At 43.0% G+C, this 13,743-nt stretch overlaps 1 non-coding gene across 1 annotated transcript; it reads right to left on the bottom strand.

Annotated features, from left to right (window-relative positions):
* Positions 1-12,028: 12,028 nt before the first annotated feature.
* Positions 12,029-12,168, bottom strand: LOC124712790. The gene has a single exon (XR_007005609.1). It is a non-coding gene; the product is annotated as a U4 spliceosomal RNA (small nuclear RNA).
* Positions 12,169-13,743: the final 1,575 nt, after the last annotated feature.

Raw genomic sequence — 13,743 nt, 5'->3', positions numbered from 1 at the left:
AATACATCTGTAAGGGATGTTTTCACTGGAATTTTGTTCCACATAACTTTGGATTATACCAGTAAAATTTTATTCTTTTCGTCTACAGTTAACATTTCCTTAAGGAAATGAACACTGCATTAAATAAGTGTCTTAATTATTCTCTTAATTTACACAACGCAGTCTTATATCTTGGTATGCACTCCTAACAGCTTTTGTATAGTTATTCTAGTTAATGCTATTGTTTTCCGCATTATCTCTGACTTGGTTTTTATAACAATTTCAAGATGAGATGTTGAACGTAAAAGCGGTTGAAACTAGTAATCTCTGTATTCCACACTGCGACCTCGGTCAAATAAAGTTTTCAACAAGATCTACAACACACAAGTTTACACATCTCTCTCTTCATGTCGGCTGTGTCATATAATAAATTAGTATCAGTTAGGGGTCTAGAATTTTAGACATGATTTGTCAGTTTTTTTTTTCTTTTGAAAGCGTTTTGCAATAGTAGTTTTCTGCCTCATACGTCATGGAAGAGTATATCCGTCGCGGTAGTGTAAGGAGCTGAGATTATAACACTTTTTTTAGTTGGCTGTGACATGAGGACCTGTGGGTAGTAGCTCTCCACTCTCCTAGCCAAACTTGTCGTAAGCATTGTTTCCAATGGTGATGTACAACCCGTGCGGCAGGTTTTACAGTTTCTTAAAACTGTTAATTTTAAACACCATCGTGGTGCATTTCAACCAGGCACAAGAGATGATGTATAGGTTTGTAAATTATTAACTGCAGCGATCAGACGTCCTTTTTAAATTTTATTGTGCAGATCTAGATTTCGGCACTATTATTTTCGCTCAGTGCATGTACTTTCGGGCTTCATCCACAGTTCATTGACTATTCAATGAACTGTGGATGAAGTCTGACAAACAGGGAATACATACACTGAGCGAAAATAACAGAGAATTCAGAATGGCTAGCTTCTAGCCGAAATCTAGAGCTGCACAGTAAAATTTCAAAAGGAAGACTGATCGCTGCATTCTATAATTTACAAGTCAATATAACAGTCGCTGAGTGCAACAAGTTTCTGAATGGAAGGTAACCTGATGGTATCAAGGTTGTTGCTTCAGCTTCAATTTTCCACCTGTTGTAGCTATGTGGCTGAACAGTCTACATTAGAGAAGCAGGAAGATTCCATATTTTTCATACGACCACACTTTTAATATAACGGAAGGAGCAGTATGAGACTGCGTGCCCTCTCTCGTTGAGGTCTTCTTACAGAACTTGTCTTTTTTGTGTCCCTATTGAACAGAAGGACACAACTACGAAATTTAAAATATCCTCTTGCATGGAACTTCATACTTTTCACAATTCTCTAATGGGCCTATGCTACTAGATCCTTCTGCACTCTGGTTGGCGGTGTTGTACACTAATTTGGAGAACTGCACACCTAAGTAATCGTAAATGCATTATTGTTGTTGCTACCAGAGCATACTATCTGTCATCCTGGCCCAGTGTATCGACAATGTGAGCTGCAGTCACCCGAACTAATTCGAAGCTGAAGTGCACACGCTTGTAAATCTCTAGTTCCAGTAAGACGAAGACACTGCGTCAACGCCAAACCGTCTCAGCCTGACAGCGAAGGACTGTAATTTACTCATTTTTATGTAGTCATGGGCTTTGATCATGGTTGACGGACAAGTGGACTTGTTGAGAGTGATTTTGGATAGTCCTGAAAATGCTCGTCAACTGTTCTTGACTGTTCCTCAGCTTGCTGGTACATGGAAAGTCAACGGCATCTTAAGGCAGGTGCGAGCTAACATCCCTGAGATGTTCGGGCTCAAATGTGGTTCCTCTTCGTCGAAATGTTTTGGCTCAAACTCTTCTATGGGTTGAACCGCACGTGTCGCATTACACGCCCTAAATGAGACACTTGTGACACTTTGGTGAAATTGTCTGGCTGATGGCAAGTTAGCGAAATACAAAGTTAATATAACATATAATAACAGCAATAATAAATTCCGGAACTAAATTAGCGATCCGTAAATGATGTAGGCCACATCATTGCGATTTGGCTAGAATAATGTTTATTCAGGAAGCAAACTAATAGCGAAAGTGGTCGTATTTAGAGTTACTGTTACACTCGAGCGCATATCCATTTTACACAGTTCGATCGTTCACAGTCTCATATCGAAGTTCAGGTTATCTACGCTAAAAGTTAAAGTTCGCACCAAGTGCGAAGCTGCTCACCGTTCACAGACCAAGTCCCGCGATACCACACAACGCGAAATTTTCTAAGTCGTTTCACTTCCTAGCTGCCTAAAGACCGACTGTCCCCTATCGCATCTCAATCCAAACTGTACCATTTGGTGTATCCAGCTGAACTGTCCGCTTTCGTGTCTGCACCAGCACTGTTCCTCTGCCCAACCCCGGCCGCGTTTCCCACGCGCAGAATATCCTCACTCAACTGTCTAGTGCAGTTCCCTTACCTGAAGTCATCCATCTGATTGGCTACAGCTAATTCTGCCTTATTTTACATTTTAACATTTCTGAATAATCAAAGCTTGACCACTTTCACGCTCTAAACAAAGCAACAATAATATCCATTACATAATAAACTGAAAGGAGGATATAAGATGAACATAAACAAAAAAAAAACGAGGATAATGGAATGTAGTCGAATTAAGTCGGGTGGTACTGAGGGAATTAGATTAGGAAATGAGACACTTAAAGTAGTAAAGGAGTTTTGCTATTTGGGGAGCAAAATAACTAATGATGGTAGAAGTAGTGAGGATATAAAATGTAGACTGGCAATGGCAAGGAAAGCGTTCCTGAAGAAGAGAAATTTGTTAACATCGAGTATAGATTTAAGTGTCAGGAACTCATTTCTGAAAGTATTTGTATGGAGTGTAGCCATGTATGGAAGTGAAACATGGACGATAAATAGTTTGGACAAGAAGAGAATAGAAGCTTTCGAAATGTGGTGCTACAGAAGAATGCGGAAGATTAGATGGGTAGATCACATAACTAATGAGGAAGTATTGAATAGGATTGGGGAGAAGAGAAGTTTGTGGCACAACTTGACAAGAAGAAGTGATCGGTTGGTAGAACATGTTCTGAGGCATCAAGGGATCACCAATTTAGTATTGGAGGCAGTGTGGAGGGTAAAAATCGTAGAGGGAGACCAAGAGATGAATACACTAAGCAGATTCAGAAGGATGTAGGTTGCAGTAGGTACTGGGAGATGATGAAGCTTGCACAGGATAGAGTAGCATGGAGAGCTGCATCAAACCAGTCTCAGGACTGTAGACCACAACAACAACAACAACAACATAATAAACGTTAAATTCTTTTACATAAAACCAATACAATTTCCTTCTTAACTTTGAATGTCATGGCCAGTAGCCTTGCACCAATGTGCTTTCTGATAAATAAATAAAGAACAATAGTAACTGCTATGCATTAAATTTTACAACTGATATTCTCTTACCTAATGATTCAATAAGGTGTCATGCTGTCATCGTTCAGTTTGTTCTGTGTAGAGGAAAAGATGATCTGATGCGTACATGAAAATACCGATAATTTAAATTCACTATATCTTTTAAACAAATAAAGTTACAGAGTTGATATTCACGTTTGTCATTTTAATGATGCACTTCTATATGAAATGTCGATCGTTAAGATCGACCAAACCGTTCAGACCTTAGCATTTAAGTCTTTGCTACGAAGCTGGTTAATTTTACTATAACAGTAAATCCTAAACTATTACAAATATGATCAATATTGAACATTTAATACGATCACCATGAATATTTATGGAGGATGGCTGATTAAAATTACTGTGGCTTCATTCTCTGCATTACTACAGAATTAAATAGTTTTCATAAATGTTTCCCTTTGTAGCCGAGCTAGGGCCGCCATATTTTACGTTGCTGCCTCTCCTCGGCCACAATCGGCTTCTACTGGGTTTCCCTATGACGTAGGTTCTCGTCTGACTCACTCGCACACTACAGTGCTCATGCCTCAATAGACAACAGACGGCTGTGAGTTTCCCCATCTCGCGCTGAATCTGCGCCCTTTGTGGCACGCGGTCCTGGACGACAGGGTTCGTTTCACAGTTCCCGAAGGCTGACTCTTTCGGCCATGTACTTAAAAGAGGGCGAAATGCTCGTTAACTCACACAGGTTTTAAGTCACTGAAACAGATGCGATGCAAATTTTACTGCATGTATACGATGTTCTTGTGTAATCTCCTTAATTTACCTGTTAGGTGCGGTAGGAATCTTCTAGCACTTAACGGTGAAACATCCCTTTCGAAAAATTATGAATGACAGTGATGGTAAACCTCTTACGTTATTTGATTTTCAAACAGCTGAGCAAAACTGAACCTACTCAGACATTTCTCTACTTATTCTGATCAACAGTAAACTGACAACAATTTTTTTTAGCGCAACGCAATCTGACTTTCAATAATCCCTATAAAAGAATGGCCCTGACTGACAATAATCTATACCTTTCATGAATCACCTCCCAAAAATCTTCGTTACTCAAACTTACTTACAACGGTAGCCGAAGGAGATCTTAGAAATTGGAAGGAAATGTCATTAGAAGCTGAAATACTATGCGAACACTTATTTATACGACATGGCTAATGCTCACTAAAACTAAAGGTCTTGGAAAGTCACCGTGCCATATCAGTATAAAATTTAGCAGAGACCATCACTGCAGTTTATAGGTTGTCAAGTATCTCTACCAAGAATACTGAAAAGGGTCTCACAACACCGTGGTTCGGAAAGATATTTAGGAATTGGTCAACTTATTCTCTCACTGAGTGGATGCTACACAAATCTAGTTGGAGTTCCATAAGGAAGATATGTAATACTAGACTTGGCCAGAGTGCACATGCAGATTCACTGCTCTTGAACTCAGCCACTATGACAGAAGGTATGATGTGTACTGTATCAGCCGGCCGGAGTGGCCGTGCGGTTCTAGGCGCTACAGTCTGGAACCGCGCGACCGCTACGGTCGCCGGTTCGAATCCTGCCTCAGGCATGGATGTGTGTGATGTCCTTAGGTTAGTTTGGTTTAAGTAGTTCTAAGTTCTAGGGGACTGATGACCTCAGAAGTTAAGTCCCATAGTGCTCAGAGCCTTTTGAACCATTTTTTACTGTATCCGAGCAAAAACGCCTTTTAGTGAGGCCCACAACTGTGGCGACTCTACTTGTGTTCTGATCTCTCCCCATACGTAGGTGGTGGACGTTGGGCGGGGATAGCCCATCGGTGGAACCTGATATGGGCGACAACAGTTGTGGAACCTAGGTTCATTCTTTTAGTATTGCACTCGAATTGCTGGAAGTACGAATTGAAAAATTTGGTTTCTTAACTACGGGAAGTGTGGTTGTCCGTCAACTAGCGGAAATGGGCTAGAAGAAACCGACGTCTTGCAGAGTGTTAATCTCTTTATTAACTACGTCGCGAATCGTATCGATAGGCCGCGACTAAAACTGGGTTGTGCTCCTAGTTGACTACTATGTGCGTTACCAAATCCTTAGCACAATCCAGTGAGGAAGCAAAGAGTTCTTCAGGCTCCTCTCGTAACCTGTGTCTTTTAATGATACAATGACACTAAACTGCTCGTCTATCTGAAGACCAAACAAAGAAGATGAGTGCGATCCAAGTATATTGATACCTGAATGTGAAATAACTAGCAAAAATTGAAGACGTCGTACTATATCTTTATACTTAATTGACAATGACGGCTGGTCTTTAACGAAATATTTTGACGCCTTTAGTAGCTGCTGATGCGTAGCGCCGTATACCGATCCTGCCTTGGAGGCGGTTAAGTGGGAGATGTGTCTCAGAGCTGGATAGTGACAGATGGTGACGCGAGACTGGACTCGCACGTAGTTTATGTATCAGCCGATAGAGGACAGTATTGGATAGGGGACTCTGACTTAGTTTCGATTGTGCCCACTAGAGTGCACTAAAGTAATAGAATGTTTTTCATAAACTGTTCTAGTATTTTCATAAAGTGCTATTATGTCTTTTTGTGTATGTAAAATCTTATAAATGTGTTTTAGCAGTATGAATGATGCGTAAGTATGGTTTAAGGTTAATATGAAGATAATTGTTTAACGAGTTATGTAGTGGGATTTAGTGTGGGAACATTTCGAAGAAATATGGATGTGGACAAAGGGGATTTTTGTTGAATAAATTTGTAAAGTAAGTTTATGGTAAAGGCAAAGTTAATTCAGGTATAAGTAACAATAGTAAATAACTTTATGCATAAACAAAACTTCAGCATATTTGATAATTACGTCGGTAAAAAGTGCAGCCGTTAGGTTTACTATTTTGCGATTAGTTATTGATGAAAAGTGCTGACTGATGCGTGAAAATGTTGTCTTGCTATTGGCTGTTGAGTAAACTGGCCAATGGTAAAGCAATATTCTTCGCATGCCTTTCTCTGCTGGTAGAGAAGACTTAGAGTATACTAGAGGGGAGTCGGAGTCTAGCCATGAAACAGTTCGGACGTGTGTAGTAGTAGTTCTGATGGAAATGATGTTGCCGATCAAGCAGTTTTTCATATATCAAAACTGTTGTAAAGTGACGGTATAATTATTGCGATGGGTATGTATAAATTCCGAAATTTTTAAGTGAATTTTGTGACGAGAAAAGACATAAATTCCGCGTGGCGTATTGAGCAGTCGGTGGCTAAAAACTGTGACAGCATTAGGTACCGACAGACTTAATATTCGGCGAGCATTCTCAATCAAAAACAATCCGTATTTTTGTGGCTATTACGTTTTCGGGAAATGCAACACCATAAACTTGCTAAAGTGAGTGAAAGGGATTGTGAGTGACTGTGTTAAGACTAGCACGGGCTTGCCAGTGATACGTGTTCACCTAAGTTTCAGAATACATTCATTAAAGACAAAATTTCCAACCCTTCATTTCGTGTGAAAACTTTCTCCTGAAACGTAGATTAGTGACTTTAATTGCGGCCTGGTTCACGTCGAAGTACAGTAGCATCCCTACTGATGATACGCTGAGACACTGTTCACAGGTAGGTGCAGGTTCGTCGTAAAGGGACGGAAGGAACCGCACCGCCGCACTGCGACGAATCCAGGCGGTGACATTTCTTCAAGTGGAAATGGAAATGCTTGGTAAGTTCTTTGGGACCAAACTGCTGAGGTCAAATGTCCATAGGCTTACACACTACTTAATATAACTTAAACTAACTTACGCTGAGGACAACACACATACTCATGCCCCAGGTATGACTCCAACCTCCGACGGGGTGAGCCGCGCGAACCGTGGCAAGACGCCTTAAACCGCACGGCTACCCCGCGCATGTTTCTTCAAGTTCATTAGACGCACAACAGCACAGAATCGACCTGAAACTCCACCTCGTTATTGTTGATGACGAAAGTGATCATCAACATGGCCGCAGTTTTGTGGGTAGTCGTGGGCACTCCAAATAGTACTAATGTGGGCATCGGACCGCTGCCGAGACGTTTGATGGCCCACATGGGCTCTGACTACATGCCCTTTTCTCTATGGTAGGTAGGAGATACTGGGTCACGATGCGAGCACTGATCTCTAGCGTGCCAGCGTTGACAGTCAGGACACAATTGGTCGGTCTCTAAGTTGTTGGGCATGGTCGACAGCTAGGAGGTGAATGGGTGGCTTGTGTCTGTTGCCGCACCAGTTGGACGAGATAGACGTCGCACTCTAGGCTCGTTTTCCTGAGCGTCTACCGATGGCGAGGACACTGTTTCTAGGGTTGTGAAGAAAGGAATCCCTATACGACCACTTTCTTCTCCGCCTGCCTGCCTAAGTGCTAATCACGCTTTTTCTACGCAACAAGTGGACGTATTAAGTTGAAATTTATTTTGTACACTAACAAGGCAAGGCCACAACGTTGAGATCACGGATTTACTTCAAACGTTTGTACACCTTTTGCAGGCCATTAAAATAACATAGTGTACAAGCAGTAAGGTGCTCCACTCTGGCAATTCCAAGAAAATCGCAGGAGAAACTTTGTACCTCTGTTATGTAACCGATGTACGTGAGCGAGGGCGCCCCGCGTAAGAAGTCGTTTTGGTCGTGGACGGGGCGACGTTTCAAATCCCACAGACACTTATTTTTCAATCTATATTTGTTTCTTTTCTGGTCACATTACTTAATTTATATTACATTTGAGCTGTAATGTAATGGAAAAAAACCATTTGCATTTCCGTGAAACTGTAGCGTATGTCATATGTTACATGACTATTTACTACTTGTAATTAACGCTTTGCCGTCCGCACGTCTGGTACAAATTGATTCGCTTGGCGCCGACGCCGATAATGCGGATTATATGGTTTGTCGCCGGCCGTTCTTGACATTATCGGCAGAGTATAAATTTGTAAGTTTTACTCATCTCATCGTTAGTTCTCATAAGTTCACAACCCTGTTCCCCTACTTTCATGAAATTGTAGAGGTGTTGCCACTTCCCATTAGAAGCTGTCAATAGTTCCATCACTGTCTTTGCTAAAGGTTGCCCAGCGCCAGAATATATATTGAATGAGGAAATGTATCCCGTGCTCCAATCACACAGCATCCGTAACTTTCAATGGATTGTAAACTTTAAAATTTAACCGTCCACGCCACGGTATCATTGCCTCAGCAATTAAGACGTTTTGACTTAGATTAAAATTTTCTTGAAACTTTTTGAAAAAATAATCAGTTACGAATTGCACTTTCAAAAGCCGGTCGGCATTATCCGGTTCGTTGTTGCCAGAAAAATGTAAAAATGATAATATTTGTCTGAATCGAATTGCGGGACATCGTTTTGCGAAATATCGGTGTGTCTATCAACGGATTCGTTGACCAATAATCATCGATCCTTGCCTTTTTTTTTTACAATTTCCATAAGGATAACCATCCCAAACCATTTTCTAAGTTCCGGTCCAGTCACGCCGACAAATTTGGCATTTTTTAAATCCAGTCTCCTTCTATTACAATTTTGACTGTAGTACTTGTTGGTTTCGTTGTTATTATATGCAAATAGATCGTTCCCAATATATATTTTTACGATATTCTCAATGCTCTGTCTATCTGTGGGAAAAATGTTTGGATCCGGAGATCCTTCAGATTTATTATTGATCCTCGGTAAACCAACCACTGTGCACTGTATTCTTCGTCTGATTTATCCGAATCACTTGGCAACCGTAGCGGTCACCAAATTCTTGTGGGACGTATTTCACTATTATACGACGATTCTGCTTCACTTCCATTTTTTTGATATCCAATGTCTTCTTCCCAACCGGCCGAGACGTCCGGAACGTCAGACGGGACGTCCGCGTATTCATCGTAAATAATCGTCTCGTCTCTTTCGTCTGCCATGATGAAAGGGCACAAGTTTTTGCAAAAATAAAAAACTTGTTCTCGTGTGTAACTTATTGTTACCTAAACGAAACACCAACAGAATGCTAAAGGCACTAAAGTGCTGTCGCCGGCCACTGCGCTATACCATGCACACGACACCACTGTGGTGTCGCCGGCCGTTGACCGCTAATTCGCGTATGACACCACTGTGGCGTCACCGCGCGGCATTGTGTTAAAATTTCAAGGACGAATGACAGGCCTTGGAAAGTCAGTCCAAGCCAAAGTGCGATAAATAATGATCCCACTGACGTTATTCAGTATTACTATTAAAGTAAGTCACAATGTGCCAGACCACAACCGTAATGTACAATTACTTCTCGGATGTGCGCTCGACATCAAATGTTGCAGGATAGTGTTAAAATTTCAAGGACGAACGACAGGCCTTGGAAAGTCAGTCCAAGTCAAACTTCGATAAATAATGATCCGACTGACGTTATTCACTATTACTATTAAAGTAAGTCATTATGTGCCAGACCACAAAAGTAATGTACAAATACTTCTCGGATGTGCTCTCGACATCAAATGTTGTAGGATAGTGTTAAAATTTCAAGGACGAATGACAGGCCTTGGAAAGTCAGTCCAAGTCAAAGTTCGATAAATAATGATCCGACTGACGTTATTCACAATTACTATTAAAGTAAGTCACAATGTGCCAGACCACAACAGTAATGTACAAATACTTCTCGGATGTGCTCTCGACATCAAATGTTGCAGGATAATATTTGTCATAAAGACATGGAAAACATAAATTGAAACTTCATGCAAATACTGTACCCAATTACAAGTTCAAATGGTTCAAATGGCTCTGAGCACTATGGGACTTAACATCTGTGGTCATCAGTCCCCTAGAACTTAGAACTACTTAAACCTAACTAACCTAAGGACATCACACACATCCATGCCCGAGGCAGGATTCGAACCTGCGATCGTAGCGGTCACGTGGTTCCAGACTGAAGCGTCTAGAACCGCACAGCCACAACGGCCGGCCAATTACAAATGTTTTTTATTATACTACCTCTTAAATATCACATAAATTAAAGAATATGACCAGTGATGCAAAAAGACAGGTCAATATTTATGTTCGAGCGGAAGTCGAACCGTCACCACACACATGTTCATCTTACTAAGCTCGAAAGCTAACCACTTTTTCTTTTTTTTAAAGTCTCATTTTGTCCGTTTTTGTTCGTTGCAATTGTTCGGGGCGGACGTCCCATGACACCCGTTCAAGTTCATCGTTGATCCGTTCACTAAGGACAGCTAACCTTCTGACCGAACACGCTGAGCTACAAGGGCAGTTCAATAAGTAATGCAACACATGTTTTTTCTGAAACAGGGGTTCTTTTATTCAGCATTGAAATACACCAGGTTATTCCCCAATCTTTTAGCTACACAACACTATTTTTCAACGTAATCTCCATTCAATGCTACGGCCTTACACCACCTTGAAATGAGGGCCTCTATGCCTGCACGGTACCATTCCACTGGTCGATGTCGGAGCCAACGCCGTACTGCATCAATAACTTCTTCATCATCCGCGTAGTGCCTCCCACGGATTGCGTCCTTCATTGGGCCAAACATATGGAAATCCGACGGTGCAAGATCGGGGCTGTAGGGTGCATGAGGAAGAACAGTCCACTGAAGTTTTGTGAGCTCCTCTCGGGTGCGAAGACTTGTGTGAGGTCTTGCGTTGTCATGAAGAAGGAGAAGTTCGTTCAGATTTTTGTGCCTACGAACACGCTGAAGTCGTTTCTTCAATTTCTGAAGAGTCTCACAATATACCTCAGAGTTGATCGTTTGACCATGGCGAAGGACATCGAACAGAATAACCCCTTCAGCGTCCCAGAAGACTGTAACCATGACTTTACCGGCTGAGGGTATGGCTTTAAACTTTTTCTTGGTAGGGGAGTGGGTGTGGCGCCACTCCATTGATTGCCGTTTTGTTTCAGGTTCGAAGTGATGAACCCATGTTTCATCGACTGTAACAATCTTTGACAAGAAATTGTCACCCTCAGCCACATGACGAGCAAGCAATTCCGCACAGATGGTTCTCCTTTGCTCTTTATGGTGTTCGGTTAGACAACGAGGACCCAGCGGGAACAAACCTTTGAATATCCCAACTGGTGAACAATTGTGACAGCACTACCAACATAGATGTCAAGTTGAGCACTGAGTTGTTTGATGGTGATCCGTCAATCATCTCGAACGAGTGTGTTCGCACGCTCCGCCATTGCAGGAGTCACAGCTGTGCACGCGGGAGATCAGTCTTGCTTGACCTTGCGGCGATGATGACACACGCTTTGACCAACGACTCACCGTGCTTTTGTCCACTGCCAGACCACCGTAGACATTCTGCAAACGCCTATGAATATCTGAGATACCCTGGTTTTCCGCCAAAAGAAACTCGATCACTACCCGTTGTTTGCAACGCACATCCGTTACAGACGCCATTTTTACAGCTCGGTACAGCGCTGCCACCTGTCGGAAGTCAATGAAACTATACGAGACGAAGCGGGAATGTTTGAAAATATTCCACAAGAAATTTCTGGTTTTTTCAACCAAAATTGGCCGAGAAAAAAAATGTGTTGCATTACTTATTGAACTGCCCTCGTGCATGCTGGATGTGACCAGTCCCATAGCAGCTAACAAGAATTGCCACGGGGATTGTGTTTCCCATCTCTCTGCCGGAGTATTGCTAAACGTTTTCAACTATCAATAATCGCACCTCAGTTATACCTCACTGGTTACGATATTGCCACTGTGCAGAGGTGCCACTTGCCCACCACGAACTGTAACGTCCTGCGTCTACGCACAGGTACACAGCCGCATAATAGACGCGCAAAATTTCTCTTGCGATTTTCTCGGAACTGCCAGGATAGTGTGCCTTACTACTTACTCGTTATGTTGCCTTAATGACCTACTGAAGGTGTACAACGCTTCAAGTAAATCTGTGATCCCAACGGCCTGTGCCTCCCATTGAAAGATTAAGGTCCCTAGGCGGTTCAAATACACTCCTGGAAATGGGAAAAAAGAACACATTGACACCGGTGTGTTAGACCCACCATACTTGCTCCGGACACTGCGAGAGGGCTGTACAAGCAATGATCACACGCACGGCACAGCGGACACACCAGGATGCACGCCAAGACCGTAGGATCCTACGCAGTGCCGTAGGGGACCGCACCGCCACTTCCCAGCAAATTAGGGACACTGTTGCTCCTGGGGTATCGGCGAGGACCATTCGCAACCGTCTCCATGAAGCTGGGCTACGGTCCCGCACACCGTTAGGCCGTCTTCCGCTCACGCCCCAACATCGTGCAGCCCGCCTCCAGTGGTGTCGCGACAGGCGTGAATGGAGGGACGAATGGAGACGTGTCGTCTTCAGCGATGAGAGTCGCTTCTGCCTTGGTGCCAATGATGGTGGTATGCGTGTTTGGCGCGGTGCAGGTGAGCGCCACAATCAGGACTGCATACGACCGAGGCACACAGGGCCAACACCCGGCATCATGGTGTGGGGAGCGATCTCCTACACTGGCCGTACACCACTGGTGATCGTCGAGGGGACACCGAATAGTGCACGGTACATCCAAACCGTCATCGAACCCATCCATTCCTAGACCGGCAAGGGAACTTGCTGTTCCAACAGGACAATGCACGTCCGCATGTATCCCGTGCCACCCAACGTGCTCTAGAAGGTGTAAGTCAACTACCCTGGCCAGCAAGATCTCCGGATCTGTCCCCCATTGAGCATGTTTGGGACTGGATGAAGCGTCGTCTCACGCGGTCTGCACGTCCAGCACGAACGCTGGTCCAACTGAGGCGCCAGGTGGAAATGGCATGGCAAGCCGTTCCACAGGACTACATCCAGCACCTCTACGATCGTCTCCATGGGAGAATAGCAGCCTGCATTGCTGCGAAAGGTGGATATACACTGTACTAGTGCCGACATTGTGCATGCTCTGTTGCCTGTGCCTATGTGCCTGTGGTTCTGTCGGTGTGATCATGTGATGTATCTGACCCCAGGAATGTGTCAATAAAGTTTCCCCTTCCTGGGACAATGAATTCACGGTGTTCTTATTTCAATTTCCAGGAGTGTAGTTTAAGCTTATACGTGAATACAAACAAAAAATGCGGCCATTTAACTCATATATTAGCACATCTCGCTAGTATCGATGTCAGTAATAGGCAAAAACAATCGAAAATTCCGATTCCTGGGATGGGTGAAGTATCTACCCACATAACCCTCAGTACACGAGTCCTATCCGCACTTACACGGAATTTTTAAGTGTTGATCTACTTTGTAGCCCGATATTGCGTCAACAGAATAAGGCAGCAAAATTTCATC

Source organism: Schistocerca piceifrons, chromosome 8 (assembly GCF_021461385.2).
Source record: "Schistocerca piceifrons isolate TAMUIC-IGC-003096 chromosome 8, iqSchPice1.1, whole genome shotgun sequence".
In the NCBI taxonomy this organism is placed as follows: Eukaryota; Metazoa; Arthropoda; class Insecta; order Orthoptera; family Acrididae; genus Schistocerca; species Schistocerca piceifrons.
The sequence above is the reverse complement of the archived record's forward strand: the minus strand, read 5'-3'. Positions and strand labels throughout refer to the sequence as shown.